The following is a 14,872-nucleotide window of genomic DNA, read 5'->3' as shown; positions in this document are numbered from 1 at the left end:
AAATTGTTTGAATTTACACATAAAATCGCATTTCGGAAACCTACACTTAATCATAGTTCAATAACTATGCTTTCTGGTAATGTTTAATATCAGCTTGTAATGAAAGGGTAACATAAGATAAGGGTTATGTTATATATTTTGAAACACTAAGTCTTTTATGGTTAGCCCCTTAAGGTTTAATTTAGAACAGCATTTTTAAATAAGCAAGCGATTTTTGACATACCAAGATCAATGACGGACACTATTTTTTTAACTTACAGTTCGTTGCATGTACTCATAGCATGAATAGAGAACATAAAAATCGTAGATGTCGTGTATTTACTAATAAACGTAAAGGTTAATTATGTTATGACCGTACCGTATTAAAAATTGTCTCTGAAAACTATTCAAAGGACAACTTATTAAACTTCTTTTATGGAATTCTTCGGTCTCTTTTAAGGCTCAAATACGACAGCTGATGTATTTACGTGATGAAACTTAATGCAGTGTGATCATTAGTTAAGTAAACATAGCAATTATTGCAACATAATTTTTTATAGCTACGGCATTATAATGGGTATATTAAAATTTATGTTACGACTAGCTTTCGTCCGCGACTCCGTACACGCGGCATTAAAGCAAACATTATATGTGCCTATGTGTTCTTTTAGACTATGTTCTACATCTATGCCAAATTTCATCAAGATCCGTTTATCCGTTACGGAAATACCTTCAAACAAACATCCATCCATCTAAACATTCGAATTTATAATAGTATGATTATTTTCATAAAAAATGTTCTCTCTTTGACTCTTTCTCTTCCTTTCTCTCTATCCCTCGCTCTCGCACTCTGTCTCTATACCCTGAACTCATACGAATGTTATATCGAGTTTTAACCTCATCTCTATACCGGAAAATTTCCTATCCTCAAAAAGTAGATGACTAAAGAAATGTGCGAATAAGAGATATTATTAGTCAAATTAACAATTCGTTATTTGTTATGTTAAAAGTTTAGAACTAGAATTTAATAAGATAAAAATATATTATATGGTTCAATTCGCTGGTAATTTTAAGTTTTTCCTCTTTTAACTTTTAATACAAAGCATATTAAGAAGGTCTTAAAATACAGATTTTTGCAGTCGGCGTTAACGAAACCGAAAACCTTACACTAATTGTGATAGTCACTAATATTAGTGCTAGGCCCACTGATGTCCTGGTAGAGTCAAAAGACGTAGAAACAAAGGAAAGTATGATGCAAAGTAAACTGAATCATCATCAACATCATCAGCCCAAGTTAGGGGTGACTAGGCCATAGTCAACCACGCTGGCCAAGTGCGGGTTGGTTGACTTCACACATATCATTGAATTTCTTCTCAGATATGTGCAGGTTGCATCACGATGTTTTCTTTCGCCGTAAGAACGTCGGACAAATGTACATATATAAATCGAAAATCGAAAAACACATTGGTACATGGCGGGATTCGAACCCAGGACCTGCAGATTGCAAGTCAAGTGCTTAACCCCTGAGCCACCGACGCTCTCCTCATCATCATCAACAGGTTAATAAAATAAAATCGGAAGTCGCAAAAAATTGTATATCGTTGATTGCGTTCGGAAAGGAAATGTTTACGCAATATTTTCAATGAGCAGAAATAATGAACGCGATCGTATGCGGAATTAATTGTCTTGTTCACGCGCCATGGCCGCGAGGAAAGTGAGCCTGTTACAACACAACCACTGTTTACAATAGTAAAGGACACAAACCGAACATATCTACCTATGCTTATGTACCCCTGGTACTTTATTTTGTATCACTAACCTTAAAATTTAAATAGAAGGAGAATAAAATACATAATGTTAAATGCTCGTTGCGACTTCACCTGTGGATAAATGGTATTTTCATTATATCAGTAGTTTGTACTCAAAACAAATTTTGAAACCCAATGTTTAGCATACTTAGTTTTTACAGTGGTAGACGCCAGCAATAACATCTGTTGCACGAATTGGCCGGCTCGCCCGGTGAAATACCACGACCACACAGAAGACAGTGAAAACAATTCTGCGTTTCGTCTGATGTGTGTGGTGCCGGAGACCTAATTTTAGTCCTCTTCCCCTTCACACCCTTTTCTTATTAGGAATCAATGGGAAGGGGAAATTTGGATGAAAGAGGGGACGCATAGGAAGGGGAAATATCCTATTTCTGTGCGTCCCCTTCTCCGTTGATTAAAGGTAGGCAACGCATCTGTTTTTGCGGATGTCTGTGGGCAACGGTCGCCTTGCTATTTCGGCGAATCCAGGTGACCGTTTACTCTTTTGCCATCTTTTGATATAAAAAATATAAAAAAATACTTTTCCATTCAGCTACTTCTCGTTTTACGCTTCCCAATTACAACTTAGAGAGCATTTTAAAATTTCATAATTCTTAATTTACTAGAGACAATCTTTAACGTTGCATTGATACATTACTCGTAGTTAACTTTTTTATTTATGATGATGATTCAGATTATAAAAAGAAATTCGTCATCTCTGCTCACCTCATCGTAACGACCCTGACTGCTTATGTCCAGTACCGGATTAATAATAAACATCACCCGGGTATCGAAAGTCAAACAAAACAAATGACAAATCTTAGTCCTCCATAAAAACCACACGCGTTCATTGCAACCCGAATAAATTCAATATGTCATCGTACACGTATTGATTCATAGTTCACAATGATCATCCGAAATGAGTAGCATGTTCGGCCACCCGGTTGTGAGAGAGTGTTTGTTTACTTTAATTTTTACAGCGGCCGCGACAGAAACCAGAAGCTATACCCTGAACTAATTATAGATGTACCAACTTTACCATACGAGGTCAATGACGTTTTTCCTTTTGAGCAAATAAGTAGTAGTAGGTGTGATAAATAGTTGTTCAAATCTAGAAAAAACTTCAATGTCCTAAACGTAAGTAACAGTGTAACAGTGGAACAGACATTTAGATTTTAGAATATCTAAATTTCTGTTTAAAACATCTCTGTTTTGTCAAAGAAATGATCACAGACCAGCAGTAAGTATCGTTTGTAATAAAATATTTTTGCAGGAATTTTCCTAAAGAAATGCTTTGAAGGTATGTTCTTATAATGTCCAAAAATTGACTTTGAAATATTAACGAATTCAATTCAAAAATAATTAAAATACAGTTAACCAACTAACACTTCCAACAATTTAAAGATACAAGTACTTGCTATTTGTACGTATTATTGTTATTTTCAATCGTGGTCGTGCGAAAATTCTCAATATTCTATGAAGCGTGACAAAATCGAAATAATGATAAATTGTTTGTATCGATGTTGTTTTCCTGGTACAATACAAAGGTAAATGTACCACTGTGATGTCCAAAACTGCGAAGAATTTGATGAAAATCTTTATGACATACAAGTTAATCTTTCACTTTTTATATTATAAGGTGGTAAAAAAGCGAGCGACCACCGAAATAGCAAAGCGACCGCTGCTCATAGAAAAACGCAATTACAGATGAGTTGCTGTCTTTTATCTCGACGGAAGGGGAGACGCACAGAAAGAGAATATTTCCCCTTTCTAAACATCCCCTCCTTCTTGAAATCTACTCTCCCTTTCCATGCTTTCCTTATAAGAAAAGGATGGGAAGGGAAGAAAAAGAGAAACGTAGGTACTTGCATTTTTTTATCAAATTAACCGATGTAAGAATGAGCTTCTTGTAATTCTATCAGAAGTCGTATCTACTTATTTGAAATACAGAATTCACAGACAATCCATTTAAATAATAAGACAGAAGATAATTTACCTCATAAAATGTAATAGTAACAAACAAGTGACTAGCTAATTATACATTCATGTTTCTTTAACTTAATTACGTTAATTCAAAGCAAAAATACATACTTATAATTCAAATAAGTCGGCGTATCAAAAGATTAAACTGCTCGCGGAGACGTGAACATCAACCGGATTTGCGATTTTCCTTGCTTGTCCGAAACCGGTCCCGAATAAATACCACCCATTACTAATTTCATGTCTAATGTCGTCAAAAGACGAATGGAAAAGAGCGGCAAAGGGTGAACTTGATGCAGCCATTAGGTTCCGTAGTTATTAACTAGTGACCATCTTTCGATCACATCCCCACTTCAGGTTATCATCGTGGTGAAGCGATACTTTATTTCGTATTACATTAAGATTAGATAAAAATACGGTAATTTCAAAGTCTGCAAAGTCCATACATGCGATAGCGACTTCCGGTAGTTATGTTTCCTATTTTGAAGTACGGCGGTATTTTGCGTAATATGTTAAAAGCTTACTTTTCAAAATAATCCATACTAATATTAAAAGAAGAAAGATTTGGTTTGATTTTTTGCATTGAAGAAACATCGAAACTACTGAACTTATTAAAAAATTCTTTCACTGTTGAGAAGCTACACTATCTCATATCTATATCATATCACTATCCCCGGGTAACATATAATATTTTAAAGTCCCCCCGGACGAAGTTGCAGTACATTATAAAAGACTACATTAATTTCAAATATAGCTGTAACGTAAACAAATTAGGAAAACATCTCGATCACATTGCCGAACTCTAAAAATATTAAATGGAAAAAAAAAGACAGAAAACATCGTCACAAGTCACACGCCGTGTTCACCTGCCACCATAATTACCTTAATTAAGTTTTTTTTCTCTCGTAAAACCCGACCTCGTCGGGGATGTCTCCGCACCCGTGCGCCGACCACTCGCGATACTTATCTCTGTAATTGGCAGAGTTACCATCATAACCGAGTGCGAGCGGGCTAATGAACGACCGACCGACAGTTTTTACGCCTAACTCAAATAAATTACGAAAATAAGACCGTATTAAGCTTCTACGGCTATAGTTTTGAGTTATAATTATTTTGATATGAATCAAAATTTTCAATGAGGTTGTTTAATAAGAATGCGCGAGTCATCAAAACAAGAAATTGATGGAAAAGGATAAGACGACGGTCGCGAAAAGTATTTTGTACTTTTTCTAGTTACGATTCCATCTACATACATAAGCTCAACATTACCAGATAAGCTCTAATTCTTTCGGAGATGTAGATAATGTTTTTCAGGACACCACTCCTTTAGCATGTAAAGTAATTTCACGACCCCCTTATTACCGACGTGATCACCAAGATAAACCTAGATGAAAAACCCCTAATGTAGAGAATTCTATGACGATTAACAGCGATTGACGCCAGCAACAACAACATCTGTTGCACGCATGGGCCGGCTCGACCGGTGAAATAACCCGACCACACAGAAGACAGACGTGACGTGAAAGTAATTCTGCATTTCGTCTGATGAGTGTAGAGCCGGAGGCCTAATTTTAGTTCTCTTACACTTCCCACCCTTTTCTTATAAGGTAAGTGAGAAGGGGCAGTAGATTTGATGGAGGAGGAAACGCAGGAGTCAAGGAGGAAAAATATTCTCTTATGTGCGTCTCCTCCTCCGTCAATTAAACGTAAGGATCGCATCTGCAATTGCGGATGTCTATGGGCGGCGGTCGCTTCGCTATTTCGGCGAAACAGGTGGTCGCTTGCTCGTTTGCCACCTTATATAGGTAATATAAAAAAAATAACAGATGGCATGACTTGGCATTTGTTTCGTCCTTTTTATTCCTATCTTTTATGTTTTTATGTCATGTGCCAATTTAACAAATATTAAATTACAGTTTTATTTATGACATGTACCATAGGTAAATGTTTTTTTTTTAATTAATATAAAAATAAACAAAGAATTTTAAATAATTTCGTCAACAAAGATTTCCTACCTAATTTATTTTATTATTATTTAAATGTAATTTAGTTAATTGCGCTTAATTTTGTTACGGCGATGTAAAATGACTTCACCTTAATAAAAAGAAGTACCATGGTAGAGTATAATTACTTCATTTATTCATAACATTTAGTTGACAAAATAACATTGGCATGTTTAAATTTTCAGTTATTATCATACTGAAAACGGAACTACTTCTACAGACTTACCATAGGTTTCTGAGACCAACATTTCCATTTTAAACATAATATCTTCATAACTGACAAAACAGAGATAACAACATATTGTAAACGGGGATTTCGGTCTCGGTAACCCACAGTTAGAGACAATTTTAACCATTGCTTGACTACCACTAATTGTTAAAAAAGGTACTATGAAAAAACATTTATTTTATTTGCACAAACACATAAGGAATTACACAGTAAGTTAATTAAACTAAGTTGTATCATGCAGCTATATATGCAGTTCTAACAATTATATTATATATTTTTTTCGATCTAACCGACAAATATAACGTCAAGCACAAAAACATCGTCACTTACAAAACAATGTCACTTAAGATCAAACGGATCGAGTAGAGATCATTTTAATGAATATTGTCAATCAATTAGTCATTTAATCCGTAAAAGGATATAAATTGCACCACTTTTTACATATAAAAAAATAACTTGACATCAACAACGGTCACAAATACAGAAAACTAGACAAGTATGGAATAGTCGCGCGTACGAATTTAATTGAGGCGGCTTCCTTTGTGTCCGCGCAGCGGTAGGAGGTCGGCTCACATCAAAGGCGGCGCGGGCGCGAGGCGTCTGCGGGAAAATGTCACCGCGCTCGATCAATTAACGGTTATCCAGGCGGTATTGATATCGGAACAGCGTAGCGAACTATGCACTGACCATAACTTATTCGATTGTGCGATACATTTAATTCATAAGAGGTAGCGTTTTAAACATAATTTTAAATTATGTTATCTGATGAATTTATCTGACATAGTTTTTAAAGATATGAAATAAACAGGGAAGGTAATACCGAAAAAATACACAGATTATATATCGTAAGTGTACATAAGAATATGTTATATACAAAATTTAATTACAATCATGTTAAACGACTTAGAAAGTTTAGGACAATTCAATTATTATTTATATTAAAACCTGTGTCCGCTGATATCATTGTATCCCATATTTAATTACCCGTATAGAATTTCTGACTTGTACCACACATAACATAAACATTTTTGTCATAAAATAAGCTTTAAATTATTTTAACCAGGAACAAACTGATAAGGATTTTGAATACGACAGAAATATCTATATTAGGTTTTAAAGTATTATTTATTATACGCAATAAAAAAAAAACATTTAATAAACCCAAGTAAACCGCAATAAAAAATTCTTATATTTAATATAGTCGAACAGACAATGAGAAATACAGAATATATATTTACAAGATGACTTTAAATGTAACTATTTAAATGTAACTAGCTCCACAGCCTTTGCCTTCTATACGAGATTAATTTCAAAGATGTCAAGAAGAAATAGTAAGAAACATTAAATGAACGGGTACATAAGCGTTTAAATTTAAATGCCTTTCAAAGTAACAAGATTAACATTTTAGTTAAAGTTTATACTTATTTTATTACTAACTATCGCCCGTGACTCCGTCCGCGTGGAATTAAAAAATAACTCAATAAGTAGCTTATATCTTCGAGACTATGTTCAACATCTGTGCCAAATTTCATCGTGATCCGTTAAGTCATTTCGGAGATACCTTCTAACAAACATACATCCATCTAAACTTTAGCATCTATATTTTTTTTTTTTTTTTTTTTTTTTTTTTTTTTTTTTTTTTTTTTTTTTTTTTTTTCCACCCGAGAGTACACCCTCCCGGGTGGGAGTATATTGTCATGTTCCACAAAATTTTATACATGATCTTACACATTAAATTATATAACATTGTTCGCGTGGTCCAGACAGCAATCTTCCTTAGCGATTTGATACTATTGTCTGACTGCTGCCTGGACACAGTGCTCATAATAAAGACTAACTTAAAATTAAACCTAAAGCTAGACTATTATAGAATAATTTTATACAACAAAATAAAACATATAAATGAATATGACACATGTGTAAATGTAATGAACAAGAAGGGTCAATTTGAGTCTTAAGGGTTGGGATTGTTGAACGCTTTTAAATGGTCAACTATATATGTGATGAATTTAGTGAAAGAATCAAGGGCAGATCTCTTAGACAGGAGTTCGGACAGGGAGTATGGTGACACCTTGAGGCACCTGCAAAGGAGCTTGTGGTCTAATCTATAATTTTGAAAGCGTGGGCAGTCCTTAATTAAATGATCAAGAGTTTGTGCAGTAGTATCATCACAGGGGCACGCTTCGTTATCTGTGATTTTGAATCTGTAGAGGTATGACTTGTGAAAGCCGTGCCCTGTGAGATACTGCGTGAATTGAAAAGATGTCTTAGCAGCAGACCATAGATTGTCAACGCTGTCTAAAGTGGGGAGCAAAGTACGTGTGTGACTCCCTTGAGGCGCGCTCTGATATCTCATCTCCCAAGACTGACGATGACGAAGACGTATTTGTTGTTTGATGTATGAAAGAGGGAAGTAGGCATAATCGGGGCTTCTGTGTAATGTGGCTGCTGAGTTGGCTAAAGAATCTGCGGTCTCGTTTCCAGTAATACCAATGTGGCTTTTGACCCATAAAATTTTGATTTCCCCTATATCTCTGTGTGAGTGTATAATGTAATGAATTTTGGTGACGAGTGGATGGGTGTTACTCCTATTGTGAATGGCCTGTATGGATGAGAGAGAATCAGTAAAGATATATGTGTATGTGAATTTTTTATTATGTGCCCAATTGCATGCTTCTGAAATAGCAAAAAGTTCTGCCTGGAAAACTGTGCAAGTGTGGTGGAGTTTGTATTTTTTGGGTGTGGATCTATTGGTATGTGGGTCCCAGCATACAAATGCTGCACCTACCGCCCCGTCCTCTTGTTTGCTGCCGTCAGTGTAAATTTGACAGGCGTGTGGGGGGCAAATTTGGTCGATTTCCTCCTGGTTGCTTAGTTTACTGATTTCAGTATTTATTCTGAGTGCAGGGTGAAGAAGCTTGCCTGGTGGGGTAGGACGTTCTAAGGGGATATTGTTGGGTATAATGGGGGATGCACCTGTGAGTCGGGTGGTTTCTATAGCATGTTGTTCTAAAATTTTTAGGTCAAAAGGAGTGAACTGAGCGAGCGCTAGCGCTGCGGTTGTGAATCTATATAGGTATATATAAAAGAAAGTCGTGTTAGTTACACTATTTTCAACTCAAGAACGGCTGAATCGATTTGACTGAAAATTGGTGGGCAGGTAGCTTAGAACCAGGAAACGGACATAGGATAATTTTTACCTCGTTTTCTATTTTTTTTTTGTTCCGCGCGGACGGAGTCGCGGGTAAAAGCTAGTTTATAATATTAGTAAGATTAACGATAGTCTTCGGAATATCCTTTGCCGCAAACAAATTGGAACATACCACATTCCATATTTTGAGCATTCAACTATTACTTTATACTCGTATTTCAATACATTAAATACGATCTCAAGCTAATAGCAAGATGAATCGCATACTTCCAAAAATTACGACCTATTTGAAAGAGTCCAACCGTAATTTCCTTTTGAAAGAGGCAAGAGTTATTTGAAACTGAACTATTGTATTGTTCAATATCATTTCACTACAAATAAAAAGGTGTGCGGCAGCAGTAGTAACAAAAGTAATTCGTTATTGATGGAGCGGCTCGATGGCTGGAGTCGGACGAGACGGACTTATCTTAACGTCTTTAATTACAGATATTGTTTTACACCTCACGACTATCCGACCTTTAGTGCATTATAAAGGACTTACAAAGGTCGATTTACAATCGCCGACTATTTAACTTTTAGTGCTTAAATTACCTGTTAATACATGATTCTTTATTCTGTTTCAGGATAGCAAAAATTGGACGAGAGAACACACCGGCCATGATCTGATCTTATTATTGTCAATTGTATTCTTTCACTTTATGATATACTTTTCATAAACTATTGCACCTTCTGTGTCCTGTGTTCAGCTCTGCATACACATATCGTTACGATGCCGTTACGTGAGCGTCAATTGTAAACGTCTCGTGAGGCGGCAGTAAGACAGATACGAATGTGCTTCGCGCAGTCCAGTTATAGGTGCCGCTACACAATGCGTGTCCGTCTGTGCGTCGCTGGACTACCAGAGCGGCAAGATTTAATGACCGCGACTCGCTGTAACATGTGAAGCCATTTCGTCACCGCTGACCGAGTATATAATTCTCCTCCTACATAATGTAAAGACAACAGACGGACGATTGCAATTATGACAGTTTTAAATAATTACTGCAACAATTTATGCATTGAGAGTACAGTGTTCTTTGCAATGTTTGAAGTATATATCGTTTTTTCTTAATATTGCGTCACTTTAAAATCCTTAAATGTTATAAACATACAGACTATCAATCTCAAAACAATATATAAAATTAAAAACGGTATTTAAAGTTCACTATAGCAATAAAATGCAAACAAAGTTCACACATCTAAATATTTCCGTGAACGTAAAACAAAACAGCGAACTAATAACATAGGAAAAGAAAACAATGCAACGTGTTATCTTGCGACGAATCTATTGTCAAGTATTTTGAGCGTGTGTTTTAAATGGAAACTTTGGTCAAAATTTGAATTCATGAAAGCTTAAAGTCATATCGCTATCTCGATTTCTACGAAATATTTGGGCACTTGTGTTATCTACTACATTTTTAATTCTATTTGGAAAGCTTAAAATTTAATTTTCTTTTGAAATAATTATAATAAATGTTACATAAAAACCAGATAATTTGCTATTTGTTTGCTATTGATTTGTACGGCTGTATACCATAAAAAGTGTATGTAGTATTCGTTTGGTACTTCTAACCTTCCCAATCCGGTAATAATAACAAAGTAACAGACCAAGCCGCGGCTCCTGAGGGTGCCCTCGAGCCTAGTTACCCTTAAACGAGGTTTAGACTAAGCGCCATCTGCGCCCGCCCACCTCAAGCCCGGTGAAACTGTAAATGCCTCTTCAAGGCAAACAGTGACTACTCAGTCACAAAAAAAAGACTTCTAGCCTAGTACCGACATTGTTGTTAAATTATTTTTACATTACACAGTCTACGATGTCTTAATTATGACCATATCGTTCTGTGTAGTCGTACAGCATTTTAGTAAAAGTTGTTATTATTTTATGAAATATTATACGAATCGCTTTCGCTTATGATTTGAACTCTAAATAGCGTATAAGGTGTTATTATGTAAATTATGAGAGCTTGGTTTCGGCTCAGTCAATATTTAGTGGAGGGTAATTGTTGACACGTACAAACTATGGTAGTGCCGACTTTAAAATCTTTTTGCCTGACCTTTGATGTATTTAGATGTTTTTATATTTATTTTTTGATATAATTCCGGTACTTGTTATGTTACATGCCGATAACAATGTCTTTGATGAATCACTTATTACATGCAAAAAAATATATAAAAGATTTTTTCGCATCACACTTTGTACGCAAGTGTTTAAATCTTACTAATCTTATAAATGCGAGTGTTTGGATGGATGGATGGATGTTTGTAAGAAGGTATCTCCGGAATTCACGGATCTTGATGAAATTTGGCACAAATGTAGAACACAGTCTAGAAGAACACATAGATTACTTGTTACGTTTTTTTTTAATTCCGTGCAAACGGAGTCGGGGGCAACAGCTAGTATTGTAAATATTTACATGATCAGTATTTAAAAATAACTACAACTATTAAAATGGATACCATTTCAGATTTATTGTTGCAATACTACCTAAACTTTAAGTTTCAAATACGAGTATAACTTTAATGTGATAACTAAGATGTACCAGAATCTTACTAATTTAAAATCTATGGGTATTGTACGCGTACTATTGCTTTTAATACAAATTCAAAGGCGTTAAGAGTCAAAGCAATTGCCATCTGTTACTCCAGAACTTGTACTATTTATGACACTGTTATAGTTAGAAAAGGGTCTAGAATTTCGTAATTGTGTATTAGATTTATTTACCTATTTATTCAATATCTTGGCCATCTCTAGGTGACGTCAAGTCACGACTGTACCACGAAGCAATTTAATCATTGGCTCACAGTGACAGTCGTCTGAATTATAACCCGTCGTCCGATCGTGTGGCCGATATTGATGCGGTCACCGGTAACTATCGATATGTTACCGAGTAATTTATAATTTGGTCATTTTAAATAATGACCTAGTACACCATGCAATATAATGATTTTTTTTCTTGAACTGTATTTTTAAATAATTCCCGAACTAAGTTATCAGTCTACTTATTACGGTTTTTTTTAATTCCGCGCGGACGGGGTAGCAGGCGACAGTTAGTTTAGTCATAAAATCGATTATCAAAACTTCCATAAGAATAAAATAAGAAATTAAAATAGCAGGTAGAAACAAAATATGTCTCGTATGTAATCTTTGGGCAATTTATTTCTTCAAAATTTACAACCATATTGTTCTTTCACTTCTCATAATTCTATAAAACCTGGGAATTCTGTATATTATCGAATTAATCACATTGTACATATCATACCAACAAGGAAACTAATCCGATTAAGTCATTTGTATTTTTATCAATACAAAAAAACACCTGTTGATGTGCCACAAATGTTAAGAGTAATCATGGGTAAGTTATTCTTTTTACGGAACTAAACGTAAGCCTCAATGAACAATTCAATGAATAATGAGATAACTTCTATGGAAGCTTTTAATATCCACTTAATGAGTTGTTAATCTGAGCTGTAAAATTGTAAAATTAACTTACATTTGTTTAGTATAATACTAGCTTTTGCCCTCAACTACGTTCGCGCGGAATTAAAAAAAAACTTGTTAAGTAACCCATGTGTTCTTATACCAAATGTCATCTAAATCCATGTAGCCTTTCTGGACAAACATCCATCCATCCAAACTTTCTCAATTATCATATTACTAAGGTTTAAAGACAGCGTAGGAAGTATTTAGGCGTTAATTTTGAACAAGAACTTAACAGATGAAACTTACTGTCCCTAAGAACGGTTTACTGGTTTTAGAATCTTAGATATAGGGACTATCTAAGTAACAATTAAGTGTTAGTATAAGTGTCACTTAAGTGAGTAGTTAATCTTAACATTAAATCCAAGACGAGGTTAACTTCTTTGTACGTACTTCTAAATTATTTTTTTGACTCATATTCGTACGCTGTATAGATGAATGGATAATATTAGTGAAACAAAAGAGTCTCATGCATCGTAAAACGTATATCTTACGTCAATATATTTCTGTTACTAATTCCAACGACGATATTGTAATGTTAGAGTGATATAAATAATTCTTTGAAGAGAGACACGTTGTTTTCCGTTTATTTCCAGCTATATTCTAAATGTCAGAGTTTCCTGCGTTCATTGAAAAACGTTAAGGATATTAGGTATTTACGTTTGGAACTTACAAATACTACGTAACGTAATAGGTTTTGGACGAAAAGTGAATTGTGGAGGTTCATTTGGCCACGCCAAATGGATGATCTCTACCTATATGCATGAGTTGTGTAATAGGTATTAAATATTAAACTATCCTCTCGATCTGACTCGAACTTTGAAAATAAGGTTTTACTATATTATTGTTAATTAAAAGAACAAAAAATTCAAAATAAAGACAAACTACTCGTCAAGACTATTCAAAGAAGCCCAAACTCGATGAGGTTGTGTCGTTTCATTACGAAGTTCCTATATCCACCTTCCAGCTACATTATCAGATCAGCGCAATGTCATCATAATATTGCATTTTCATGCGATTTACACATGCAAAATTTCACATTTCAGGTCAATCAACTAGTAAGTGGGTCAAATTAATTTTGCAAGATTTCATTACAAAAAAGACTGTATAAAAGCTTGAAAAAAAATAGGTAAAAGTATAAAACACGAACTATGTTTACTGATTTTTAATATACAACTTTAATAGATGTATGTAGATTTCCTAGCTCCCCCCCCCCCTCACTTCAATGATGCAGCGAAGATGACGAACTGAGATTGATAATAATTACGATAAGCGTCGACACATCGCCCTGTCACGACTTATCTGATGACATATCGTCATTTATAGAACTAATTATATCCTTTATATATAGATAAAAATCAATAAAAAAACTAGATTTTTTTTACTATAGATCTAGAATATTATAATACAATCGTAGCTTTAGAAACTTTTTTATTTCAAGACCTGATGTTCACCAATCTTATTAATATTATAAAAGCTGAAGTTTAGATGGATGGTTGTTGCTTAGAAGATATATCCGGAACGGCTCAACGAATCTTGATGAAATTTGCGAAAGATGTAGAACATATTCTAGAAGAACACATAGGCTACTTATTAAGTTTTTTTATTAATTACGCGCGAACAGACTCGCGGATGACAGCTACAATATGTATTTTGTTATCCTTAGTGTGATGGACTTGATCAGTAACAAGAAAAGTGTTTATTAGATATTAAGTGCTTACTAAGTCGTATCATCGTAGTTATGAGTGCATCATTTGTCGACCCATTTAAATTTATATATTTATCTAAATTTATTTTATTAGAAGCTTCAAGTAGTATCTGAAACTGTGTTGTCAATAGCAGTCCAAGACAAGAGATGGACCGGCGCGTTGGCTGCGGCGTATTTTTTATATCATGCGATAAGATCTGTGGGACCGTCGGTCAGTACAATAGCGTCGTAATTGACAAACCATGACTGGATGAACTCAAGGTCCGCGCCTCACTTGTCTTCCGAGCAATGTCTCCTCACTGATTGGATCCTATACGATTAGACGACACGATTATGTTTATCAGTCACGGAGTAAAATGAACCTTCATTTTATGTAACTTGGCTGTTTGGTTTTTTTGATTATTTGTTTAAAACTATTCCTTTTTTGAAAATGGGTTCAAGAATATTTTGGTAACTAGAAAGACGGTCCCAATTGCATTATAAAGTATACCTTATAA

The sequence above is a fragment of the Papilio machaon genome, chromosome 20 (genome assembly GCF_912999745.1).
Source record: "Papilio machaon chromosome 20, ilPapMach1.1, whole genome shotgun sequence".
Classification (NCBI taxonomy): domain Eukaryota; kingdom Metazoa; phylum Arthropoda; class Insecta; order Lepidoptera; family Papilionidae; genus Papilio; species Papilio machaon.
This window is presented reverse-complemented; position numbering follows the sequence as displayed.